Genomic DNA, 256 nt, shown 5'->3' on the forward strand with positions numbered 1-256 from the left:
CCCTTCCAGAAAGTGGACTGCAATGTCCTTCTGATACTCGTCTGGGCAACGAGTGGATTTAAAATTGCGAACCAGTCTGGTCCTCCACTCATCTGCCTCTAGAGGATCAAAACTTCCAGCAAAGTGTTTTGTTCCCAACCGAGAGATGTGCGCCAGCACCTTCAGGTAATCAACCTTCTTAGCTGTTCCAGCGGGTGGATCCAGCTCAATCACCTCAGCTACAGGCGCAACTTGACCACTAGGTCCACCAGCTCCA

This window comes from Brassica napus, unplaced genomic scaffold (assembly GCF_020379485.1).
Source record: "Brassica napus cultivar Da-Ae unplaced genomic scaffold, Da-Ae ScsIHWf_1817;HRSCAF=2453, whole genome shotgun sequence".
Classification (NCBI taxonomy): Eukaryota; Viridiplantae; Streptophyta; class Magnoliopsida; order Brassicales; family Brassicaceae; genus Brassica; species Brassica napus.